This window comes from Hemibagrus wyckioides, linkage group LG03, assembly GCF_019097595.1.
Source record: "Hemibagrus wyckioides isolate EC202008001 linkage group LG03, SWU_Hwy_1.0, whole genome shotgun sequence".
NCBI classification, from domain to species: Eukaryota; Metazoa; Chordata; class Actinopteri; order Siluriformes; family Bagridae; genus Hemibagrus; species Hemibagrus wyckioides.
In genome coordinates this window covers 13,257,147-13,285,107 of record NC_080712.1, presented here as the reverse complement: position 1 = coordinate 13,285,107, position 27,961 = coordinate 13,257,147, and the positions used below count along the sequence as shown (strand labels likewise).

At 38.2% G+C, this 27,961-nt stretch overlaps 1 protein-coding gene across 1 annotated transcript in view; it reads right to left on the bottom strand.

Annotated features, from left to right (window-relative positions):
• hs3st1l1 (heparan sulfate (glucosamine) 3-O-sulfotransferase 1-like1) overlaps positions 1 to 27,435 on the bottom strand; it is a 39,244-nt gene extending 11,809 nt beyond the window's left edge. The window contains exon 1 of the mRNA XM_058378592.1: positions 27,112 to 27,435. The gene's annotated coding sequence lies outside the window, so the exon portion shown is untranslated. The remainder of the gene's footprint in view (positions 1 to 27,111) is intronic.
• Positions 27,436 to 27,961: the final 526 nt, after the last annotated feature.

Here is a 27,961-nt window from a genome sequence, read left to right as displayed (position 1 = left end):
CACTTTAAAAATGAATAAATAAATAAATTTTACCTCCCAACAGAGTTTTTAGACTGACAGTATTTTTAGTCCATGACCTAGTGAACCAGTATCGATGTATTCACTGATAGAGACTTCAAAGCTCTTTTGTAAGTCTCTCTGGATAAGAGCATCTGACAAACGCTGTAAATGTAAAGGTAAAAATTAACTCTCATTAATGGATGTAATATTTCAACTAAGGCACAAATAAAGCATATAAACAACTTTCCATCCTAACACCATGTGGCTCTTAAAGAAATGTGCACAATTAATCAGGAAGTGTTTTTAATTGAAATAAACATCAGGCCTGTTCCACACCTGGCACAGAAATGTGTGTAGCATATGAATTTTACGTTTCCTGTGGGATCAGGCTGGGGAAAAAAAAAAAATGGACGTGAACAGAAACATCTGTGTTTGCTTAGCTTTTAGTGTCCTTTCACTTGGTGGACAAGCTGGCAATAGAATTCGATCTCTCTGTAGGATAAACAGAGTCCTGATGTATGCAGCAGACGTATCATCCTTTAGAAAGAAATCTCAAAAGAGAATTCGGATGTTGTAGCTGCATTAAAATGAGCACACAAATCTTTTTGATTAGATTGTGTGCTGAGCACAGTAATCAGATCAAAGGGATCAGGCGCTAACACAATGTTGTGGGGCTACATGGAAAATGTTCAACTGGATCAGAGGCTGTAGGACTGACACCAACTTAGAAAGCGCTCTACTGTATATGCAGAAGGGAATAAGAGTGGTGAAAACGAACGTATATAGTGCTACAGTGTACTAGTCCAATGATTAGAGCATTAATAAATCACTGATCTGCCTTTGCACAGCACTGTTACACTGCCCAATGTTACAAAGACGTTTAACACAAACAGGAGAGGAGAGGTGCTTCACTACTAATATGGAAAACATGCAAAACCTGAAAAAAATAAAAAATACAAAAAACATGGTTGACTGCAGCCAGATATTTTGCTTAGGCTGTTGTGGCTTCATTTGGAACAAGGAGGTTTTCCCCCCAATGAAAATACCTTCATTTGTAATGCTGAAATCCTCACAGGTAAGTAATGAGATTTTTTTTTTTTGCACATCAATAGGCAATTACAGCAGACTATGGTATTCATCTCTCTATCTATAATTAAAATAGACCCGGCGCATTGCACCCTCTACCTATCCTCCGTCTTACCCCTCTTCGACACAGGCACATTCATTATAAATGAATTCTTTCTTGACTAATAAACAGCTCTTTTTGTGCTGTATGGATAGGGAGACATTAAATGTTTGATGGGATCTATCCGATCGTTTAGTGAGGTACTATAACATTGCCTCTTTATTGCTTACTCAAGAACTCACAGTGCAGCATAAACCACACAAGCAGGCTCGATTCGAGGGCTCAGTGTATAAGGAGAATGAACTGAACATGAATTGTGGATAGACGATATCTATACTGTACGATGGATTATGATTCATGCATCACGAATTAAGTTGGCGCTTCATTAACAACGTCAATTTATGGGTTTGTCATTCGAATGGGATTTGTGTACTGGTAGCTAAAAAAAAAAAAAAAATCTAAACCCTGCAAAATATTAGTTGCGGTTCAGTGAGACTTCAAGCTATGCCAGTAAAATGTGCTGGAGAATGGAGACAAACAGGCTGCATTTGCATGGAACCATCTGTTAGGGATTCTGACTGTCAAGCAGTGCAAACGCTCCATTACTACAGCTGGAGACAAATCCCGTACATTGCACAGAAACATACTGGACTCTAGCTGCTGTGAGCAGCTGAAAGTTCTTTAGAACTAGAGTTGTCAAGTAGCTCACAACACAAATATGGAAAGAAATAGCCTGTTTATAACAGAGTGTCTATCTGCACCAGGGTGAAAATTGCACTGGAAACAGCACAGTATAACCATAAAAATAGAAAATAAACAAATACGAATAATAAAAATGTATGCATACTAATGTAACCTAAGCAGTTAGTTGTTTGTCTTCACCAGGAATTCACTAACTAGCTAGAGCTTGTGGTTACACTGTTATACAGGCGGACATAGATATTTGAAGTTATACATTACTACATTACACTGTAATTAAATCCAACAAGCAAGCTAGCATTGTGTAAACCAATAGTCAATGCTGCTAAACTAGGTTTGTTAATGCATAATAAATTCTTTAGATATCTCTTGCAATATAATTTAACCTCTTGCCCAGGTATTATGCAAGTCATATGATTAAGCTAAAAAGAGTTTATAGAGACAGCTCTCATGCAGTCGCACAGACATCCTGACTAATGTGTCTCCTGGTACAAAAATCTTTAACAGCAGCGACTGTCTGCCAAAGTTTCTTAATTCGTTCATTCATTCATTCATCCATCTTTCGGTAACTGATTTATCATGGTCATGATGTCATGATTCAGGAAAACTAGACAAGAGAGAGGGGAATGTATTCTGATTAGGGCATTGTAGCGCATACATGTATAAAATGTACATGTGCGCAGTGTGATAAAAGTGTACATGGACATTTTATTCATACCTAAAGGCAATTTGTCTTTGCCAGTCCACTAACCAGCATGGGTTTAAGAGGTGACCCAGAAAAATAGCACCGCAGACATAAGAGATGTGAACCTTCACACAGATAGTCACGCAAATTTATGATCAAACTAGGGACATTTGTCACATGTTATGAGTTTTTCTATAAAGCAACTTAATGTTTCAGATTTATTTTACTTCTTTAACCACATAAGTGTTTTTTTTTTTTTTAATCACAAAGCTGATCTTTCTTTTCTTCCTAGTAAAATGCCATCTTCCAGGCTAAATCCCAAATGGCTTCCTATTCACCAAGTTTGTGCCCTCCTTGGACGGGGGCTATGACATGATGAAGCTGAATACCATCTAGTGCCTTTGTGAATAGTGTAGAAAGACATTTGATATTTAGCCAGTTTTGCCTCGCCTGGTAAGGTTTGCACATAAATGTTGCTGTTTATTCAATACAGTACTGGAAATTGGGAAGGGGCTGGGTGTGTGGAGATAACATGAAGTCAATTTATTTATTTATTTTTTTTTTAAATTGCCGTTCTTGTGCTTACTAGTGCACCCAAAGAGTAAGGCAAGAAGATTTCAAGTACATATACTATCTGATATACCGCAAATGACAGACAGACAGAAAGTGGCACACTGATTCTGCCAAGATAAGGACAGCCCCAGGTTCAGATTTGTTGCCAAGATTGTTAACAGATGTTAGATCTCAGTCTACAGACAAATTTTCACTTGAGTGCAAATATTTTTCTCCTTCTCACAACCAATTTAAAGTTTTAATTAAAGGCAAAATAAGATGGTATTAACCTCACTGAACCTGTCTGTCGATTTTAACACCTCTGCTTCAACTACAGTGAGCTGGAATCTTATAAAGCATGCCGTGTGCATCTGTCTGTATGGAGGACAGAAATATTCAGTGAGAGGTCAGATGGCAGTAGCACCTGCGTGATATTCAAGGCTGTTTACTTTGAAACATCACATGCCAAGCAGAGAGAGCAATCAGAGCTAAACTTCCTGCACCATGCCTGTAATCTCACTCCTGAGAGAGAAGCAGATCACACCCACAGCCTTTATCTATAATGACGATCTACAACGTTATATTTCTCCATCCTGTCCTGGCTGGAGTGAAAGAGAGAGGAAGTATCAAGGAAGAGAGACAGATAGAGGGATGCAAAGGAGAGAGAGAAAGAAGAGTCAGAGCATCTGTGTGTGTGTGTGAGAGAGAGAGAGAGTGTGGACGAGAAATCCAGGAGAGAGAAAGCGTCAAAGAAAGCGAGAGTGAAGAATGAGTGGATGCGTCTGCTTAACAGTCTGTTAGTGCATGTTGCTGCCGTTGCACATTTACATAAATGTCTGGAATGGAGCAGTCACGCCAAAGTCACTCAAGACAGCAGCTTTTACACTCCAGACTTTGCCGCTTGCAGGAAAATCGTCTCGAAACCCAGTTTAATACACAAATCATTCTATGTAAAAGCTTAAAGTCGGCTAGGCCGAGAACTGTATACACTGCTTACATCTTTTCAGACAGAAAATCATAATTCTTAGTCTTAGATTCTAGTCTAGTGCTAAAATTGGCTGAAAATTTTTACATATCTACTCACCAGCCACTTTATTAGGAACATATGAATATTGGGTAGAACCCACACTGGCTCTCGGAACAACTCTGATTCTTTATGGCTTGGATTTGACAAAATATTTCTTTGAGATTGTGACCATGTTGAGAGAATCATCAAAAAAGTGATGCAGATTTGTCAGCTGCAGACTTATGAATCTCTCGTTCTACCACACCCCACCGCACAGGCGATCTACTAGATTCAGATACAGTATTTGGGGAAGGTCACTGAAGACTGAACTCATAGTCATGTTTATTAAACCAGTATAAGGTGTCTTTGTGATGTGGTGCATTATCATGCTAGCAGTAGCTGTTATATAAGATGGGTAAATTGGAATAAAAAGATGCACATAGTCAGCAACAATCCTCAGACAGCCTGGTATTAAGGGACCAAATGTGTGCCAAGAAAACATTCCCCACATCATTACACCACCAGCAGCAGCAGCATCTTGAAATGAAGGCAAGCTGAGAGTTTGGATTCATGTTGCTGACCTAACCCTACAATCTGTCTGTTGCAAAAGAACCAGGAGGCATTTTTCCAACCTTCAAGTGTCCAGTTTAAGTGAGCCCGTGCTCACTGTAGACTCAGATTACTGTTCTCATATGGCTGACAGGAGTGGAACCTGATGTGATCTTCTGCTGTTGTAAACCATCCGCCTCAAGGCTCGACGTGTTGTGCATTCCGAGATGATTTTCTGCTCATCAGGGTTGTAAAGATTGTTTTTTTAGTCACTGTTACTTTCCTGTCAGCCTGTATACCAGTCTGAACATTTTCCTCTGACCTCTATCAACTAAGTGATTCCTTGTCAGCAGAACTGGAGGAAACTGGTGGTCACTGGATGTTTTTTGTGTGTGTGTGTGTGTGTGTGTGTGTGTTTTGAACCACTCTGTTTAAGCTGTAGACTGATGTGTGTATCTCCCAGGAGATCAATAGTTTCTAAAATATTTAAACCAGGCCATCTGACACCAACAACCATGTCATGAGTCAAAGTCAAAGACGAGTCAAAGATCAAATTTTCCTCTCATTCTCATGTTTGATGTGAACAAACAAAAAGCTCCTTACCATGTATCTGTAATATTATGCACTGTGCTGCTGCCACATGATTGGCTGATTGGAAATTGCACGAATGTTCCTAATAAAGTGTCCTTCACGTCAGCAAATCAAACTGACAAATGTAGCTATTCAAATTTAATGAAACAGTTTGACTGATTTGAATTACACTCCAAAATGTGTAGCACAGTTCTCGACAGTATCCATAATCTATACAATATGTGATTTGGGGGATGATATTTCGTTAATGTCGTGTGATGGTTCATTGCTTTCTTTCTGTTTGTTGCAAGAAGTATGTAATAAATCAATTGAAGCATGCTATTAAACTAATAATACAGCAACAGTATACCTTATAAAAGTGTCATCCGATGACAGTGATGGGTGAATTAAATGAATTCAGCCTCATTTTGTCTCCAGAGGGGGAAAAAAATCCGAGCAACACAATAGCGAGAATTGTAAATCCTGTCAAAGATTTTAAAATCAAATCTAGACACAACAAGAGCTTATCAGACAAACATAGCTCCCTTTTCCTTTTATACACCACACTTGTTTCAGTATCTGCATGAATAAGTCATACCGTCTTCAGCCTTCATCCAGCAGTGCAAAACACCTTCATGGCCCTGTAAAAGTGACTGAAGTTTTTATGGGAGATAAGAGCAAAAGAGGTTGCTTTCCGAATAACACATTTTATTAGCCATTGTTCTCCTCTGGACACTTTATGATGAACTGGCACTGCAGTCGAATAACTAATTAGAGAAGCGAAAGCAGCCTGCATTGTTTGAATGACAGGCGAGCGTAAAACAAAGATATATGCAAGCTTTCTGTTTAGCTTGCTCTTTCATGACGGTGTGTATAGCAGTCAGTTTGGGACACGTTTGGTTTTAATACGCGTCTCCAAATGTTGCTGCTGCGTTGAGAATGCTTTGAGTCAAAAAGAAGCTGTATTTGATTTCGACTTTCGAGCCGAAAATGTGTTCGACAAAGCTGCGGGAGGAGGACGAGGAGACGGAGCGGAAACCTGAGACGCTGCATCGATCTGTGAGGGCTTTACCAATCATTTCCTGTCAGTCCGGCAATCGATCCTCTTAGTGTTGGGTTCAATCTTGACCGCTGAACCTCAAACAAAAGATACATAAATCAAACACCACAACCCGTACCTAATGCTCGGAACACATCAAGATCAACGGTAAGAAGCAGAAGAGATATTATAAAAATAGAAATTCGTCTGTTCCCTATGATCAATTCTGGTTCCTCGGCTGTTTCTGTAGTTGTTTTAGAACCCGGGGACTTTAGTTTTAAATGGTGAGCTTTAATCTAGGTTACACTGACAGATAATGTCACATTACATTGTGGAAACCAGACATTATTGCTATTTATACTGTATACACCCGCCCCTGCTTTTATTCTCCGTTCCTCTCTCTACCCTCTTCTTTTCCTAACAACCATATCATTATTTTGCATCTTTCCCTGCTCTGTCGTTCCTGCTTCCTCAAAGATGAGGCAAATATAATTAAGCTTTCCTAGTGCTCAGATGGCATAATGTAGCTAAACAAATACCGCTTTTAGCTTAAACTATTCGCAAAGTGTTAAATCAGTAGAGTTCAAACTCCTTTTTTAAGAAATTGTATAAGAATTGTTTCTCCCTTAATTTGTTCTTTTCTTTTCTTATCTTGCTAGAGAGGCCCAATCTTGCTTCTCGGGAAAAAGGCATCATTGCCTTAGAGATTCCGCATCAGCCACAATTAGTGGTAAGCAGTGCAGGCCAGAACATTTGCACCTCTGAGAGGAGAGATGAACCACAGTGGAAGATGACTTTCTACAATCACATAATTGTGCCTATATTTTATGTTTGCAAGACAATTCTTCATTCCAGGCTTTGTGAAGGTCTTCTACTCGTCTCTTTTCCTGCCTTTTGGCTGAAAGGTGAGGGTGAAGATGTTTCCTCAGACATCCCTGAAATAGTTACTGCTTCTGGACAGTTAATTGGCTCCAATGTAAGAAGCCAAACTGGTTCAACTTTTAATTAACTATGCTGTTTGTAAAAGCCTCAATGATAATGGGATCCCACCTCTAGCCTGTGTGTGTGTGTGTGTGTGTGAGAGAGAGAGAAAAGGAGAGAGAGAGAGAGAGAGAGAGAGAGAGAGAGAGAGAGAGAGAGAGAGAGAGAGAGAGAGAATAATTTAGAAATTAATTTAAATCCAAATACTGCAACCTTAGTTACTCTACTCTGGTAATTAACTGTGGCAATTACTTCAAGAGGCAAGACATCCTTGTGCAATTGTCAAAGACAAATGTAAGGAGTGGTGGATTTGAATCAGGCATTTAGAATCACATACTCTTTTATGCATGCATAAATCAGTGTCACAAATACGCTAGAACAGGTCTTTCAAATCCATGCATCTTGTTTTCATGGGTGTGTCTCAATCAGCTCTCTAGTTCAGTAGTTGGCCATTTTAAGGGCTGTCTCAATCACAAAATCCTGCTGGTGTACTGGAAGGTTCACTTCCTTAAAAAAAAAAAAAAAATCCCACAATGCACTGCAAAAAAACAGGGAGCACAGATGCTTAGTATGTTGCCTTATTTGCAAATTATGACAAAAGGTTTACTATACAAGCAAGAAAGAAAGAAAGAAAGAAAGAAAGAAAGACAATATTTTTGTCCTCACACCAAAATACAACAGACTAAGTTCTTCTATAACCACATAAACATTTCAATATTATACAAACTTATAATGTGAAAAGCGAACTAGGTTTGTTAATATATACACTACTTTGTTGCACAAGTACAATTAATTTTTGTATGGATGCCACAGTAGCCCTAAGATTCCAGGGTCTCAGGCTCGACTGGCTGAGCTCAGATTACCCTCTGTGGAGTTCTGTATGTTCTCTCATGGCCACATGGTTTTCCTCTGAGCTCTCTAGAGGAAGAAAAGGAAATCCCACTGTACACTGTACTGCAGCTTTAAAATATATAACTGCCTAGAAACATGCTCTTTGTGTCAGCTTATTTTTCTTTCACCCTCATTCACAGAATGCAGCCCTTTTAAACAACTGGTTTAAAGTTCGCTGTCAAACTCCAGGATTAAAACCAGGACAATAAGAGCAGGCTGCTGCGCTCAGTTCAGATCAGTGGTTGACAAGCCTGCTATATACAATTTTCTCTTAACTGTGACAGTTTATAAAAAAATAAAAGTTCTCAGGGCCTCATGAAAAAGACGCAGTTTTTGTCGAGACTGAAAAAGAAAAATATTCTGTATGTAATCGTGTATGAAAAAAATATTTCTTAACAACCTGCATTTTAATCATTCTTAGCCAGATAGATGATTTGGCTTGTGTGCAAGAGTCAAGACAAAAGCTTTTATTGTCATGTAACCATAAAGATGTGGTACAGTACACAGTAAAATGAGACAGCACTGAACTAAGTAACACTACACAGACCTACGCAGTACTACATAAAGTGCATGCATGCAAACGTGTGCAGTTTTTGTAATGAAACAGGAGTGGGTGTTTTACAATCAGCAGCACAAGGACAGATGATACAGATAACCCTAAAGAGACAGCTGAAGATTTCTCTGTACTCATGAGTTTACTAGAAGAAAAATGTTTGGTAAAAGACAAAAGAAAAAAAACGGCTACCCATCAAAGTAATACTACTGCAATAATATATAGTATTACTACCACTAGCATTACTAGGCAACTCTGTGAAACAATACTTCAACCTTTATTAAATACACATGTTACTATGTTTGGAGAAAACACACTGCTGTCTAGTCTACCTGTATCAAATATCTTTGCTGTGAAGCATGGTGGAGGGAATATAATTCTGTGAGACATTTTGACTGCCTCAGGGTCTGGGCAGCTTGTGATAATTAAGGGACCAAGAAATTTCAAGCTGTATCAAAACACATCCAAAACTCAAAAGGCACAAGAAACTTTTGAAGAGAAAACATTTTTTTTTTATTCCTGACTATTCTCAACAAAACCTGAACAGTTTCAACTAAAACAAACAATTTAATCAAGCCTTCCAAGTGCAAATGTGTAAAAGGAAAGCGCAAAAGTGATCTAGCGTGACATTTAAATGCAATAAACGCGTGAACGTTAATAATATTTGAGTCCACATATTGCAGTTACCATGACAGATTAATTCACTGTTTAATAATGTGTGCGTTTTTAAAACTGCGTTCATTAACAACATCTTAGATCCCATTGCATTATAATTTTTTATTTATATATCTATTAGAATAGAAATACAAATAACACCAAATGATTCCAATCACAAATACTTAGTCCCACCGCGATTATAAATATTTGGCCTAATATTATAGTCAAGTATGAAAGCCCGCCTCGTAATGCTAGAACAATTTCATTTGCATACTTTCAAATAGTGACATTTATGCCATTTACTTTCTATCTTCTGCAAAATAGCCTTTTTATGCTCTTACTCTTCCTTCCCTGCTATTCATAGCCATGACCTTTTCATTATACAGCTATTAAATTCAAGCTTTTTCCTAATCTTGTTTGTCAGTGTGGATGAGTGATCCTGTCTAAGGTGAGAATCGAGTGCACTTTCGAGACACATCAGCATTTAGAGACCACAACCACAGCATGATGGATCACATACGCTGGCTTACTTTTCATTTAGTATTGATTCATTTATTTACTGTTAAGCTCAGCTACTTAGTAAATTGTTCATCCGGATTTGTATAATTAACTGCAACTTGCATTTAAACTGCTTCTACTAATCTCCTACATCAAATGAAAATGTTTGGAAGGCAATGCTAAGGGCAAGGCAGGAGACTAGAAATAGCAAGACCAAAAACAACTCCTTGAAATGGGTGTTAGTCATATACACATGAACAGTTCTTAATGCTGCTCTCTCAACAGCTATGAGCTCTAGGTACATTATTCATTTCTGGGATTTTTTTTTTGGATCAAGAATTCAAAACATCAGCACCTTTTTTTTTCTCTCTCCATTTCCCATATGCCATATGCACCAGTGTGAATTCTGAAACACGCAAAATCAATTGTGTTGTGAGAAATTCAAGGTTAAAGGTGTTAATAAAAAACAAAACAACAACGACAGATTTCCCCCACAATTTATCATGACTTCCTGTAATCCAACTTACATTATTTATTTCTTCCTTTAGCAGAGATGATGTGGGCTGCTGCTGAAGCATGAAATGCATTTAAAATTACAAAAACATTCCGGCAGTCAAACCCTCATCAGCCAACGCTTTTATTTCCCAAAGCATAAATCCAAGTGGACAAACCTATTTTTAAATTCTTGACAAGTCTTGATAAATCTGGTAATGATAGTAGATTAGTCTTACTCGGTCATGTGCAGGCTTGAGAAAAACACAGTAGCTGGGATTCAGGCTTGACTCAGATGACTCATGCAGGTCTGCCAGGAGCAGCCTAGCCGTCTACAGCTCTGACCACAAACACACAGAGCCGGGGATTGCCTCAGTCTTGCCTCGCGCTCAGGCTGTTCTCATGGTAAGAGTAAATTGATTAGACCACTGGTTTCTGCACAAAGTCAGGAGTCATTTCATATTAATGGGAACAGGAGCAAGTGAAATTCACATTGGCTCACTTCCACTAATAGATCTGTGAGCAGATACCAGCACTAAGACCATAAGCATTAGTATTAATAATACCAGTAATAGAATTAATAATGTCCATCCATCCATTTTCTGTAACACTTATCCCACACCGAGTTACAGGGAGCCTGGAACCTGTCCCAGGGAGCTTGGGGCACAATACAGGGGAAACTCTGCACAGGATGCCAACCCACCATAGGGAACAATAACACACACACACACACACACACACACAACTAGAGATGCCAATCAGCCTACCATGCATTTCTTTGGACACAGGGGAGGAAACTGAAATACTGAAGGTCAACCCCAGAAGCACTGGAAGAACATACAAACTCCACTCACACATGACAGAGGCAGGAATCAAAAACCCCCAACCCCAGAGGTGTGAGGTGAACATGCTGACCATTATACTACTAATAACAGTGTTTTTTTAGAAAGTAAAATCAGAATAAAACAAAAAAACAAAGGATAATCCCCCCCCCCTTCCTACAGTTTGGTCACTTGCCTGTTATCATAGGACATTAACAAACCTTCTTTCAAGCTGCTGCTCATGCTTTGTCACATAGCAGTGTATCACACTCACACTGAGAAAAGCACCATGAACTTTCCAAAGAACTATGTAAAGCATCTATCCTCTTCCACATACATGAGCTCATGGCTGGCTAGTGTCACTTTGATTGACACTGGAGACAGAATACCTTCCCGTCAACCCAGAGAGTACGGCCAATTTTATTCTTCATATGGCTGTGGCAAAGTAAGGTCTCAGGCTCTCAATCCCCTGACCGCATGACAAATGACTGTTTATTTATATGTTTTTGACTGGTATTATTGACTGATCATGCGTCTCTATCTAAATTATCTCTACGAGTATCAATTTTTATGCACAGTGAAACACGGATTATAAACACATATAGTCATAAAAGCTTTGAATTATAACGTGAGAATAAAAAAAGGAGCTTCTTATCTGCTTTATCAAAAATGATCCAATATCAACCCCAAGGCAAGCAAACCGATATCTCCATGATGTCCCGACTCTCCTGCACGTTTTCATTAAACTGCATTTTCAGAATAACTGTTCTGAAATCATAAGCATGAGATTGGAAGTGAAACTGAACAGCTGTGTGAAGGACTACAGTAAGCTACAGAATGAGCCATCTGTGGTCGTGGGTCACAGTGTACTAATGTGAGATGAGGTCAAGCAGTGCAGCAGCCAACCTGTACATCATTGAAGCCACACAACTAAGCAGCTAAGCTGTGCTAATCTTCTTTTCCTTTTTCAGTCTCACTACAGTAGCTATATGGCTTAATTATTCCAAAAAAAATAACATAGGACTTAGCTTTGCGCAACTGCAAAGCTTAACTTCATTAAAACTCAAGGCAGCCTCCGAAGTTTCAAATAGCTTCACATTAAAATCGCACACACTTACAAAAGAGGATTTTCAGAGGATCTTTGGACGGTTACTGGTTCTATTGTAGCTTTCTACAGGGGTTCGGTATGGACAGGTTTTTTTAAGAGCAGATGCTGAGGTCTTGCCAACTTGAGCTCTAATGGCGTGTGGAAATAGAAAAATGTGACCTGCTCTTCAAAGTGTGAAGAGTAGTGACTTCATATTCTGCATATTCGGAAAATTATGGCCCAACTAAAGTATGACAAGATTTTTGATGTGTAGCTGCCTTGCTTCATTTTAAACATTTTACATGTTATAACAATGTATGCATGTTAAAACCCAAGACAAGTACAGTATGGGGCACCATATATACACCATACAAGTAAAACAATACTTTTATCTAGCTTTCCAAAGACAAGGTAATTCTGATACTTTTAGATGCAGAGACATGTAAAATAACAGTTTTAAGTTTAAAGGTAAATTTTAGATATGTATCTAAATGCTTATTTAAATAAATAACTCTAAATGTTAATATATACACACACCATTTAATAGTTATTATTATTGTTATTAATTCAATTTATTTGTCTAGCGCTTTTAACAATGCACATTGTCTCAAAGCAGCTTTACAGAAGTATAGAAACATAGCAAAAACATTATAGCTATTTATAAGTTACATTAAGTTATTTATCCCTAACATTTATCCCTTATGAGCAAGCCTGTGGCAATGGTGACAAGGGAAAACTTACTGAGATGCTTCTGCTTCTTCTTCTTCTTATTATTATTATTATTATTATTATTATTATTACTACTACTACTACTACTACTACTACTACTACTACTACTACCTGCTTTATTAATATGTATCTTCTGCAATAAGCAAATGAGCACATTGACAAAACACATTTTTAATCATGTTGTTACACAACAGATCTCTGGGTGTTTTAACAAATAATGTCATTTGTGTGCTCCAAAAAATGTAATTAATTTTGGTCAAATTACTAATTAATCTCAACCAATTCATTCCACAAGTTTCATATATTTTAGTATGTTCTAGTAGAAGTGCTGCAATAATAAGGGTTTTTGTTCTTTTTACCCATAATATGAATCCCTAAGTAAAATAAATTAAAACATTTGAGAGTATAGACTGAAAGACTATAGATGGAAGGTTAGAAGATTACATACATTCACAGAGTTCGTAAAATAATAAATCTGAAATATTGATTACGCTTACTGTCTGAAAATACAGTCTATAATTTATGAGATTTTCCAACCTCAGATGAGTGCTTGAAGCATGTACAGCATTGAAACAGCCCTGAAAAGCAAGAAGTACTCCTGAGAACTTGTCACAGTGAAGCTTTTTCTCAATGTAGAACCACCTCAGTGAATGAGACCAGCTGGCAAACATCTGCAACCACTCTTCCTCCATCTCTACAGAACTGGCAGCAGCACTTATACCATAAAAACAAGTCTCATCCAAACAGTCCAAGAGCTCCGGTTCAGCTGTCGGCTCTCTACGTGCTACACTAATGCATAGGCTTACTGCTAAACATGGCTCCGGCTGCTATTAGCAGGCTGCAATCTATCAGATGACACTAATCAACACCCAAACAGCACATGTCAATGCTTTGCCTTGGTCACACATTATAGAGACAGATGTGAAAGTGCTGGACTTGGCATTATAACAAGCTCAGCTATGTATTGGAACATAGAATGTGACAACCTGTGAAACAAAGTGCTAAGATTTTAATGCCAAGACATCTCCCAGCATAAATAAGGCCATTTTTCATTTCGGTTAATGACTGCCACATGAACTACAGCTTAAATAAAACACTGGATTCAAGAATCATTTGATTTTGTAGGCTGCTTAAGCCTACTGAATAAATCTAGGTGCATTGCGTTTAAGCAAAATTGCTTGTAGATTGAGAAGAAGGTCCTTCTTGAAACTGATTGTACTATTTGAATACATTTATAAAAAGGTGTAAATATCTGAAAAAATACAAAAAAAAAACTGATCGGATTAAAATAAATAACTAAATCCTAGACAACAAAGAAGTGTCCACATTCACAAAATTCAGCCACACAAGCATTATTTATTCAGCCAGCATCAGGCCAGATGGAAATTAAGGCTGGTGTGTACAAAACTTGAAATCTAGCTGTAGAAATGTTGCTTCAGTGGGAAACCATCTCCTGAGAGTTTTTGTGCATTTTCAGCAATTCCTAACATAGGAGGAAAGTTGCAAACATCAAACACCTGGCAACACAAATCCAATCCACAGCCAGGCTGTTACATGCTTATATCCAGCAAGAGCAATCAATGTAGGTCCTTAACCATTTAACAACAATGAGCCTTAAATTAGTGATTAACCTTTGTAAACCTGTGAGCATTCAGAGAATAGTGCGCTCACCATCCATGCCTCTACGAAAGATGCAGCGCATTATCGTTGCAGGGGAAATTGAGGGACTTGCCGGCAAATGAGCAGGCATTATCGGTGCTAAGCAGCTGCTATCATAATGAAGCTGCATCTCTAGAATTGAGAGAGCTTTTAAATAACGATTCGGAGAGCAGGACTTTTCCGGAATTGCGTGTTTTAATCAAATCCGTCTGCGTCTGCGTACACGTGTCGCAAACCACCTTCTGCCCATGACTGAACCTGTTATCTCGCAAAACCGAGTAACATCTGGTGATGAGCATGAACCATTGTTTATGATGTGGCATTATAGGATAATCGGACATTAAATGAGTCATTTCTGTGCATTTAACTCCGACTGGGGAGCTGATGGTTTAATTTGCTGGGCAATGAATTTTAAGTGTGTGTTGCTTAAAATTCTGCCAGCACAGTTGAAGTCACCACAAATTAAACAGATAGGAAAGGATAGGAATATTAACACACCAACAGTCATTTCCAAACGATTTCAAATTCTTTAACCAAGGCTTGCCTGAAAACAACATAACATATATACTAGTTATACATACTAGCACTAGCACAAAATTCCAAACATGTCATGAATGCCAAATGTTTGATTTTTCATTTTTTTTAAACATTTGAAGTTCAGCTTATATGATTAAAAGTTCGATGTTACAGACATGGTAAAAATAACATGCATGATAGAATTGAGGGAAAACATTATCATAATTTAATTCATTTGTCTTCAGTAACCATATAAAACGGATTTGGATTTGATACACAAAGGTATTCACAATCCTAAGACTTGTCCCTCTGAGGGAACCAATTAAACACAGCTAAGAACTCTAGCAAATCAAAAAAGGCAGAAACAAAATAATTGCTTTTTCGCACCCTGAAGAACATTTTTTTGTTTTTTCCAAAACAGGTATACAAGACAAAGTCGAACAAGACAATGTACAAGTATGATTAATTCATCTTCAGTAAACACTGTACCCTGGCCAGGATGGCAGTAGATCCAGAGTCCATCATGAAAACTATGGGCTTCAGGTGGGAATATATCCTGGATGGTCTGCCAGTTCATCTCAGCACACCATTCACAGCCTCAATCCTTTCAGCATCAATTCTCACTCCCACAAAGCACAGCCAATTCTCCTATTCCTAATGTTTTTAAAGGATGAAGGAAGCCAGAGAAAATGTGAAACTCCACACAGAGAGTAACGCAAGCTCAAGATCAAACCAGGAACCCTGGAGCTGTGAAGGGCCAAGGCTACCTGCTGCGCCACGTTCCAGTCTCTCTATACAAAAGGATTTTGCCTCGTTTTTTTTGTGTCTTGCTTGAGCAGTCTACTTCAGATCCACCAGGGATCAGAAAGCATTGAATTGCTAAAATGACTAAAATGCATGACTCCAATTACCCTCTATTCAGGAGATCATTATCCTAGAGGTTCACATCCTCTCTTCCTCAATGACCTTGACTATTCAAAAACACATTATATTTTTCATAAAACAATTCAAAATGCTATGTGCTATGTAAAACAATGCTGTTTTATGACATTCATTAAGCTCACATTATAGAAGATATACAGGCATCATATATTATGCCACAACTTGGCTGTTCACAAGCACTAAAGCTGCTTCCGTTTATAAAAGTAAAAAATCCTTTGGGTCAACTGAGAATCAGTTCTGCAAGTGAAGAACAGAGAGAGATGCCAACGCTTTCAGTGGCTGTACCATACAGAGGTTCGCCCACAGCGTCTCTTCATCTCCCTCTGGCATGATAAAATTACAGAAGAAGGCAAATCTCGCTGAGGGCATGTTTATATGCGATAAGAATCCCTGACGTAAACAACCTGGACTAGCAACAGCACTGATGCAGTTACTTTCATTTCAGAAAAATAGTATAGGCCATTACCTTTTTTTGATGTGGTTGTTGCTTGTTTGTTGTTATGTGTACAGTAAATTAATAAAAGCACAAGGGATTCGAGGAAGCGTTTGAGTCTGGTTCCTCTTAAGGTTTCTTCCTCATATCCTCACAGGAAGTTTTTTTCTTGCCATTGTGCCCTCTACCTTGCTTATTAGGGATCGAGATCTTTATCATTTATTCTGAATTGTTATATTCCTGTAAAGCTGCTTTGCGGTGTTATTCATTGTCAAAAGTGCTATACATATAAAGCTGAACTGAACTGAATATGTGCTTATTGGAAAATAAATCAATGAAGGGTGGTGTGATGCAGTTTGATGCAAAATATACTGTTACAACCATAAAATAGTTGAATATTTTATTATAAAAGTATGTTCTGAGGTGTTTTATTCCCCTTGTACCACAACAATTTGCCGATGGTAAGCTGTTTTTATTTTTCAATAGAATTTGCAGTTAAATGTACAATTATGGAAAGTCTTTAAAAAGTCGGCTCCTGTTGTCACTTGATATTGAACAAAAATTAAATTAAATGCAGAAAGCTTAAAGATGTGTAACACTGGATACTCCTTCCAAAAATGCTACTTAAACATGTCCTAGAAAAAAACTGTCACATACTTTTTCATATCTCTTCCTCTACCATACAAGTCCCTGCGTAAGTTGTTAATATAGAAAGGATAAGATAAGATATTATAATGAGCGAATGAATGCAAGCTGCTCTAGAAAAATAATGAATACCTTACCATCAGATTCAAAAATGATTTGCCTTTCAATTAACTAGCTGCAGGAGGCAAGGTGTATAGGTGAGGAAGCTACAGGGATATCGTAGCTATTTAAAGTGACGTTATTGAACAACACTGTTATGTACAACTGTAAATCTCGCAAAAGCCAAGCTTCGCATTCCTCTACAGTTTTCAGATTTTCAGCTGACGAACAGTGCGTGCGAGTGTCTCAGATTTGGCAGTGATGCTTGTGCTGAGCATTGTAATCTGTGTGAAGAGAACAAAAAGTGTGTGAAAGACAGAATAGAGCTCTGTTGTGTAACTAGAAAAAGAAAAAAAGAAAAAAACGCGTCCCTATTCAATGTGATCTCGGTTTTAAATAATAAAACCAGGAAACAAAGACACAGACCTGCTCTGCAGCACTCATGCATTAGATTATATTTGGTATCAAACCTCAATACCGTGCCGCAGAACACCATCTCAATGCCTCTCAGAAAAGACTGATCTCAGTCTCATGGTTCCACTAATTTGTAAATTGTTCCAAATTTTGTTTTGAGTTTGTGAAGTCAAAGCTACTAATCAGCATTTCAGACAGGTTGGTCTTTGCTTTTGTTTCTTTATTAGTGTACAAAAGGCTTGATCGGCATTTAATGAAGGCTTTCACCAGTTGCTATGACACCATTTGATATGCATAATGTGTGCGTATAAAAGCAGTCCAGGGCCACTTCCTCATCACCTCGTCAAGGTGCCAGACAAATGACTGCCCTCATTATCTTAATATCTCCTTAGAGTTTTAAAAAAAGTGTTTGTGAATAGTCTCATTGGAATGGAATACATTTGAATTAAAATAAGTCCATGAATTATTTCACACAAAAAAATGATTCTGAGGCACAGAATATGGCATATTACCATAAACATGAAACTAGACATCAATGATGTTTCGAGGAGAAAAAAAAGCATCCAACAGCCTTCAGATGAAAAGCTGGTAGAAAATGAATGACAGAAAGAAGAATACATACACCCAGAATGCTGCCCCAGAGGAATAAAAGACAAAAGAGACACATACTGAAAGGCCTGCAAGGAGACATAGCGTGTGAAATAAGACAGCAATCATCCTTAGATAGGTTCTTTGGCTGAAACTTACAGGAAACAAAATTCATGAATAAATAATTTGCCATTTATTAAGCAGAATGACAAATTCTTCTCATAATTTTCCGAAATGGTGGCATGAGCTACCTCAGAATCCGTAATTGAGGGGGGAAAAAGGCTGCTTTGAAATCCCTCAAATTAAGTGTCAGAAGGCTCCTCGTCATAGCATCATCACCACCCTTCTCTCCAAACTCCTCAACCATCCCATTATTACAAAATGACAGCGAACTGAACAGAACAGCCCGTCGTCCTGATGCATGCACACACTGAACCTGATCAGAATTTATAGCTTTGTAATGAGTCTTCTTCCTCCTGCCAAAGCAAAGATGGGCACTCTTGATGCTACAGGGTTATTTGCAGGCATTGCAAGATGAGAAAATCAAAATGAACGTATATGGTCAGCTTTACTCGAGGATTAGGAAGACAGTGCTTGTATAATGTAGTTGAGAACAAATATGTGAAATGTCTGCCCCTGCACTGTAAGTTACAGTGACTCATCTATCAGATCTAGTACAGGGGTGTCCAATCTTATCCGCAAAGGGCCTGTGTGGGTGCAGGTTTTCATTCCAACCAAGCAGAAGTCACACCTGAGTCTATTGAAAGCCAAGATCAACTGATTATACAGGTGGAATCAGGTGAGGCTCCTGCTTTATAGGAATGAAAATCTGAACCCACACTGGCCCTTTGCGGATAAGATTGGACACACCGATCTAGTAGACTGGATCGTGTGACACAAAAATGAGGCTTAGGATCTAACTTTATACACTTCACAGCACTAAAAAGTCTAAGGGAGGGGGAGTAGCTTCAAAATACTTATGATGGCGATGCTAATAAATGAGATCTCAAGAGACTTACCGAATTAGCTACGGGTTCTCAGTTTGAGCTCTAAGCTATTAAGGACGCTGATGTCTACGTTTGGGCGGCTTGTGAGATTGACAGAATAGAGGCAAAGCACTAAAGCACTGCAGCTAATCTACTTACTTTCCTTAAAGGGCTAATCAGAAATTTGGTCAGTTTGATCCCATCAATCCAAATCTGAGTTAATTTAATAGAAAGAGCTCATCAGAAATCTCTACGGGCATGAACAGTTCCAAATCTAGGCCAGTCTTTGCGGGGAAAAAAACACACCATCTGCTTAACTTTGTATATAGGTATATTCACGCAATTTCAGTAGATTTCGGGCCTATCCTGGGAAGACTGGGTCTGAGGTGGGAACACCCCTTGGATGTAATATGCAGTATATCAGTATGTCAGTATATGCAGGTTGAGTATATTCAGTGATGGCTAATCATGATGGTGAATGGGAAGAAAAAAATTCTACTACCCATCAGTAACTCGCCATTACTATGAAACCATTATGCTTATAGAAGACACACACACAGGAATTGATAGAGAGTGACTTCTATTATGATATGGAATTCTATGTTCTAATTCATATATATCACTGTATTCAGATAAATAGTACCTTCTCTCTTTTTTTTTTTTTAAATGTAATCTTCCACCATATTTTCCTATATGTTCTATTTCTACTTTATTGTATCCTATTTGTGTCCCATTTTTAATCCTTTACCTTAGGGTTAATTGGATCTATTTTTATATCAAGAACAGTCATAAAAACATTTCACTACATGTAGTACTGTGTATGATTGTGTATGTGACAAAAGAAATTTGAATTTCAGAGTGTGACAAAAGGCAACACCATTCATGATTGGTTTTTTTCCTTCTTAAAATAATCTTTTAAAGTCCGTAATCATCCCATGTCTCTTCTGACTAGTAAGCACAATAAACAGAACACGCTGTGCTTGCTGTTAGTCAGCACTTTCAGTCAAACCACACCATTTACATTTCTGCCATCCCTTTGTGTAACCTGTACTCTGATTGGACAGTGTGTGCTTAGTCCATTTCATTCTAGCTTTTCCTTCAAAGGACCAAAGTGACTGACAAAATAATATGCTTTATTCATGATTACTCTACCTATTACTGTGCATGTTCTCCGTCACTGCTGATGTCATGTTACGGATTCGTCAGCGACACAGGTTTAATTATATTACCCCCAATGCACATACGGATTGATTAACATGCTTGTCAATGATAGCAATGTAAATATAGCCTGGGCTAGAAAAAAAAAATGCCCTGGTTTCTATTCCATTCCATTCTGTGTATTTTTACTTAGAACCATTGGTGGTGCTATTGTTCTTCATTTTTTTCCATTGAAAAGAGAGGCTTAGGCCTTCCAGCACATACAGTATGCACTAGCCAGTGTTAGGGACAGTACAATGTATAAACTATACCCCTCATGCAGCACATGCCCAGTTATTTACCATTGTCAGCTCACTCTTCTGCAGTTCTGAAGTTAAAGTGCAAAGATCAAATGAGGGCAACGTGATAATTGTAGCCTCAGGTAGTCTGAGTGACTTACTGTGAGGAAAAATTACTTCAGCTGGCGGAAACGCCTATGACACATGACCACTTTAATCAAAGATTAGACACACAGCAGGACTCCTAACCAACGAGTGGGTTCTATATATCTATACGGCCTTTAAAGATACATATACATATATATACATATATATACATATACACATATATATATACATATATATACATACATATATATATATATATACATATATACATATATATATATATATATATATATATATATATATATATATATATATATATATATATATATATATATAATATACATGCGTGTGTATGGAAAGCACATATGGATACACACCTTACTACCACAGTTCATTTCAGTTAATATCCAGACCAAATTCCAAATCCAAAATAGTGTACATAGTGCACTAAACTGATACAGGTAGGACTAGCATGGCATTTCCCCCGGTGCAGATTAGCGGTAACCCAAAACACCAACACAAGCAGTTCAAATTTTATTCAGTTTAGTATATTACTTTCTTCAAAGCCCTTCTACAGCTGGGATTATACAGGAGGTCACTCTACAAGCAAGTCCCTATAACGAATGTCAAATTTCCTGCTAGATGTACCATAACTGGCAGCAAAATGTAGCCAAAGAGCATTCAATCCACATTACGCAAACAGTACCTGTCAAATCTGCCTCAAATAAGTGTCCTTCTCAACCTACCCTGCTGACACATCACTGACTTATCAGACTTTAAGATCCCTCAGCACATTCAGTGCTATTTAAGGTCTATTGCCTAATGAGATCCAATGTTTCAAGTAAGCATTTGTCCAATACCCCTGACTTTATTTACTAAAAGCCGTGATATGGCTACATAGGACAAAACAACATTTATTTGCTTGAGCTCTCAAATGATATGCCATTTTCAGCAAAATGATCTTTTCAGGCCATACACTATTTATGAGCTAGTTTACTCTTGCTAATTTTAGAATGGTACAATTACAGTACTAATGTGACATTAACGCATTTACATAGAGACACGTTTCATTTTCAGCTCATGCAGAGTTTCAGTTCTTATCGTTGTACTTGCTGCAGACGACCCCTAATTCTCGTCACCAGCAGGAGAATATTAATTAACTATAGATATTACAGGCCGGAGATTGAATCTGGCACACATTAGAGCTGAACGTGTCAGAGCTTTCATGATAGTTTCTCAACAGCTGGAGGGGAAAATCATCTACCACCCCACCAACACACACACACACACACACATACATTAAAAGAAAATTTACATGTTTAAAAATGTGCCAATTCTGCATGCTTTTTTCTTCCTTTAACAATATCAAATATTACTATAATAGCTTCCCCATGTTTTCTCTAATTGAAGTTACCTGACAAATGATTGTGTAATGATGCACTATGAATACAAATCTTTGTCTTCTTCAGTGCGAAACACCCAACATCCTTCACATAAAGCGCTGCCTCTATGAGCCTACTGATGACGATATAACAAGTTTGTAATGGATTCATCTGGTGATGATGGACATCTAACTGCTGAGGTTTGGCAAAGACAGAAAAAATAGGTTCTCTTGGCTTTAAGGTGAACAAAATTAGTTACTCTGTACTTGCATTTCTATTGTCCATCATTGGAATAGGGCAGTAAAATTTACTAAAATTTACACCGTTTCCTTTCTACTTTTTTCAACATTTGTTGAATTCCTGTACTTTACCAGTTCTGTAAATAAGTGCCCTTAAATTCTATACTTCCATACTACACTGTTTTCCCCATGATGTAGAGTGCAAGCTTAACTCTAAGTGAGTTCCTCAAAGGTACTTAGAAGCTTTTGTCAAGAAGAAAACCATCTGTTATGGTGTTCTACCTAGAACGTTTATGGGTTTCCTTGAGGGACAATCTCTAGAATTCTATCATTGTTTCTTGTCTCATTTGTCTAAAATGAACAGCCAGTGAAACATGGGGCTCGATTGACTATAATTACATCATCAATTTCAGTTTGAAGCCAAAATTCTGCCACCCTGTGGACCAAATCTTCCACGGGCAAAGCCTTGGGAGCAAACATGACATTAGATTTCAAATGAACTCCCTCGGATACCTGAAACTGGAGCAGCATTTCAATTTCGGGCCAAAACTGTCTAACCAAAATCGAGTTCTGGACGCCACACTCAGATGAGTTCATCACAGTCATTCCATGAGCCGCTAGTTTCCTATCCGAACCCAAGCCTAATCACAGGTTAATAAAAAGTGTCTTTCTGCTACAGTATAGTTAGCAGCCGTCTTGTGGGCTTAAGAAAACTCCATTTCTTATTCATCCAAATAATTTACTTCCACAAAGCTACACTGTCTCTCTGTTTGAATCAATTAAACCCTGAATCGACCGGTGATGTGTGTTTTCACTGCGAATAAAGAATGACCAAACAGAGAAGACCAAATTAACATGAACTAGTCAGTTAGTATCAGTACAAAATAAACATATTCATCAGTACTTCATTACAGCGAGACATCAAGACCGGGGATTTCATTTAACAAACGTGCGTGAACACAAATATGTGCAAAATTCAAGGCAAACTTTTTTTTAAAGGAACTGCTTAGACATTACATTTACACACAACTCACTGCTTTCATGCAGGCCCAAAGCATGTAGCAGTTACAAATAAAAGCACAAGAGAAACGTATTGACTCAAGACCTCTTGTTTATTTAATCATAGATCTAGCCTTGAATTATATTGCTCCTTTTGATACAATGAAATGCAATTAGTGTAAAATCCTAACACATTTGTGGTTACACACAAACAGACGGTGCTGGAATGTAAAGGAACTTATTTTGGTTGAATAGAGAACGTTGTGTTCAGACAGATACGGGGGAATAAGAAGTATTTCCCAACCATCATCGTTAAACCTGTGTAGGCAATACTGGAGGTCACAATTAGCTCAACCTAATCTAATTCACTGCTGTAATAACAATGTGCAAAAGACACATACGAGGCAGGACTTTCCAGCGACTGCTATGTTTTCATGCATTAACAAAAAACAATTTTGTTATTAAAATAATCAGAAAATGAATTCAGCTTTATTTATCTCAGTTTCATAAATTGTACAGCAGATGTGCAGCAGTTAACATGATAAACCAACTATTAAAAAGAGCACAGCTTAATACCTCACTTTACTTTACTGATCTAAACCTATGCTTTAATACAATTTTCTTTTGGCTGTGCCTTGGCACTTACAAAAATGCACAGTGGCACACAGTAGCTCCAGGGTCTGGGGTGGGATACTGAGATCAGCTTACTGTCTGTGTGGGGTTTAAAATGTTTCTTCTTGTGTCTGTGTGGGTTCTTCTGGGTTCTCTGGTTTCCTACCATGTCCTAAAAACATTCCATTAGGTGGATTGGATAGGATAAATTGCTCCTAGATGTAAAGGAGTGTGTGAATATTAGTGTGTGTGTGTGTGTGCACTAGGTTTCAGATCCATTGTGATGCAGGATGAAGCAATGAAGCTTAAAAATAACCAAATGAAATATTATTATTATTATTTGATTTGAAACTGTGTCTAAATAAATGGTTAATTGGAGGAGTGTGTGGATTACACTGAGCAGCAACACGACACACAGACACACACACACACACACACACAAATTAGTAGTATTTTTTACTGCTCATTACTTATACTGGTGTGTTTATGCATAAGAAGCGATTTAAGCCCATGCAATGAGGATTTTCATAGGGAAAAATAAAGCCTGAACTTTTTAACCTTTATGATTAATAAATATCACGTGCAGAATTGATGAGAATTTCAGACAAACAATTCAGCCTGTCCTTTACTCCCCATGATAGGCAAACCAGAAAGAGAAAGAGAGAGCATTACATAGGCAGCATTTCATACGTTGGTTTAGTTTAATACCATTTTTGTTGAGGCTACAAAGAACTGAAAATTCCTATCTGACCATAAAGAACCATCTGTATGATTTAAACATTTATAGCATAAAATAATTCTTTAGTTCATTGTGAAACCACCAAAAACGGTTAAACAGTCATGCATCAAAAGGCTCTTTAAGGAGCTGAAAAATATTTCTTCTATCCAATCGCTCTAAAGAACCATTTCTGGCACCTTTATTTTTAAGAGTATATGAACAAACTCCCCACCAGGGTTATTGCTATAGTCAGGAGGATTTATTAAAACCAGTTTTATTGCACCTGGTAGTAAAATTGTAGTACTTTGCTGAACACATGGATTCTGTGACTAGAGATATGTGCTTTCACTGTGCAAAACAAATTAATTCAAATAAATGATATGATATAAACAAAGTACTCCTGTTTGCAAAACAGCCCTTAATGTTTTCTTTGACTCACATCAAAATGAGTAAGTTAAAAATAACATACCACCTACACACATTTTTCTAATTAAATGTGAATCACTAAGCCTATATGGCAAAATTTTTTTTACGCTGAACAGATCAGCTGCTCTGAAGCGGCCAGCTTAACTCGAGCTGGCATCAAGTCCTAAACAACTGCTGCAGCTCTGCATTGGTAAGCCACACTGATAAGATGGATATACTGCTTATTGCTCAGAAAGCTAATTGTGAAATCTTTGTCCAAGTTAAATTCTACAGCAGGCTAATCTACTCAACCAGGACAAAAAAGCTCTGACCTCACTAAAAGGAACTCCAAATGGATATCGACGTGGTGACGATTGGCTTTAGTCACTGTAATGAATTGGCAGGCACTAAAGGACTGGGTCAGTACAGGTGTGTGGTTCCCTCAAGCCTCATGTAATCAGGCCTGCCTGGGTCTATTCACCTATAATGCTAGAAACCTTAAGACAACATTGGCCAACAGTGATCCTAGGGTCCAGGATTGTTTGCTGATATTGTTCCCTGCCATACCTGATTTAACCATTGAGTTAGTGTCCAGACTGGAATGTGTGTTTATGGGGAAATCCTAGATTCACTGGACTCACACTGGACCTTCAACACTTAAGTAGCTTAGACTCACCCAAGCATTAGCCCGGATCCTTTCGTATCACCCACAGCACACAGCGCTGTTTCAATTACACGCTCATTAACTTGTGCACTGCTAATAAGGAGAACCAGGAAGGATGCCCCTCTAAGAGAGCTTAACAGATACTTGAAACCCAGGAAAGTCAAGAGTGTGGCATCAACAGGATGTGGGACCAAGTGCCCAATCTCGGATTATTGCTTTTTGCCACATGGACTACAGAATTCATTCAATTATTAGAATTAAGTTCTAAAACATAGGGATATTTCTTTGTACATAACACCCCAAAATAGCAAGCCAAAAAAAGGTAAAATAACAACCTCAAAAATGACTATAGCTTATCTGTTTATTTCCATTATAGTATAGATTGTTTCAGGTGGGCTGGGTGAATCACATCATAAGCAGGGGTTATATTGAGGGGGAGTGCATTTAGCCTTGGTTTGTGTGAACAATGAGTAGATCTGAGTTGCAGTACTTTAGCATAATTGAAGTATAAAGGTCATGCATACTTGCACCGTATTAATAGATAGGCAACTGTGTATATACAGTATATCTGATCGTTAAAGCAATATATGTTTTTCTGCTCGTTTAAAGGTTTGGAAATTTACCAAGAAGGATCATTAAAACAGAAAAATAAGATATATAATAAGATAATAATATATAATTAAAAACATGGACTGTGTAAACCTAGTATACCTAAAACTATATGCCATCTTAATAATTATAATAATATCAGGATGGATTGGGAATACCAGGTTGGAAACACGACAAATTAAGGCATGTATTAACATTAATGTTCTCTGTACTTTGTGCATTGTTGACACCCATGGAAATAGTTCTTCTCCCACCTCCTAAATCCCAGTTTTAGTCCTGATAGTAAGTATTGCAGCCTCTCGCCCATAAACCTATTAATACCAGACTTAGTGATAGTGGAAATCCCACGCAACGCACTTTAACTGAAAGAATTTCGATAGCGCCCCGAGCACAGGTTTACTGCCTACAAATCCCTTTGGATAATCCGCGCAATATGGGAAAGTTTGCCAATTCTATTACACGTTTGTCAATTCTAATCTGGTGTGAAACCATGTTTCCATTTAAGACGGACAATATAAACACAACCGACAGTTATTTCCAACCAGAAAACAAAATAAATAGTACATAGAAATAATGCGCTGTAATGTGAGGGTGTGATTTACTACACCGTTGCCGGTTACAAACAAACAAAAATAAAAGACGCGTAGCGCTGCCATGGCACAAACACACACTCACACACTCACACACCCTCTCTCTCAGACACACACTCACACACTCAATACCTTGCATGCAGTCGGCGTTGGAAGCCGGAATCATCGCTGCACCTTCAGCAGAGTCGATTAGCAGGAGCGCCGTGAGTCACACTTTAAGAACCGCAGGAAAACACCGCGCGCGCGCTCTCAGCTCTGCTTCCCCCGGAATATGAAGAAGTGCGGCGGCGTCGGCATCTGTTTCTCTCAGTCTCATCACTTTTTTTTTAGACTGTGTACATGAATGAACGCACAAGCGGGAGGAAACTGAGCTCCGTGGGGTTTCTTTCCCCTCCCTCTCCCTCAAAGTCCTCGCTGTGCCGTGTGCGCTGCTGTGTGCGCTGCTGTGCGCGCGCTGAACTGCGCGTCTGGCAGAGGGCGCGCAGAAACGGCGCGAGAGGAGGAGGAGGAGGAGGAGGCGCGTCAGGTGATCAGATAAAGCGGGAATCGTGCTAGAGGTAGGAGTGTCAGTGGGGTCCAAATGAAATCAAAAGAAAGCAAATCACTTTTGCACGGTCATTAGACATACAGCGTTGTGAAAAGCAATTAAAAAGCAAGAGCCAATTAAACTGATTATTAATCGCACCGACTGATGGACAAATTGCTCGGAATGGAAACTGCGAAAAAAGAGAGCCTCCCTATGACAGCTATAATGAAGGTGTTGGGTAGGCTTAGTTTGATTTCGTGTAAATGATATTATCAGCCTAATTTACGATTTCAAAATAAGAAAGAAAAAAAAAAACCATTGCAAATAATTTGGGAAGTTTTCCATTCTGAGTCACAGACCTAATGGCTAATTTGCATTCAGTGCGATGACGCATTTCAGGTTTAGAAGAGTGTGTCTCTCACGTGTTCAGCCAGCATTGTTTACACTTGTCTTTAC